Source organism: Populus euphratica, unplaced genomic scaffold (genome assembly GCF_000495115.2).
Source record: "Populus euphratica unplaced genomic scaffold, PopEup_1.0 scaffold1442.1, whole genome shotgun sequence".
NCBI lineage: Eukaryota > Viridiplantae > Streptophyta > Magnoliopsida > Malpighiales > Salicaceae > Populus > Populus euphratica.
In genome coordinates, this window is record NW_011501299.1 from 11,679 (window position 1) to 12,101 (window position 423).

Genomic DNA, 423 nt, shown 5'->3' on the forward strand with positions numbered 1-423 from the left:
TGTTTGTGAGTCTTTACAAGAAAACTCTCTCAAAAAAATGAATAATACATGGTCGTAAAAATGATTGAATGACAAACTCATTATTTCATTGAAACTTTGGAAAAGAAGTTTAACAACAAAGAACTTATGTCAACATCTTGGGCTATGAACACTAGCATGATAACATATAAAGGGGCTAAACATTTAGCGATCATTGATTGGAATTTCTAGAGTCTTTCAATTATTTATTCTCCTCGATAAGGGTATCTTTTCAACAGTTAAAAAGGTTAGATTGGATTTGAGCCTCCATTTGTGAATCTTTGTGTCTTTTAGTTTTATTATTTTTTGGTTTTATTATTGTGTTTTCTTTCTTATATTTGTTTTAGTATATTTCAGGTTTGTCAGTGTTCATTATTTTAGGTGATATCTTCTATACTCTATCTT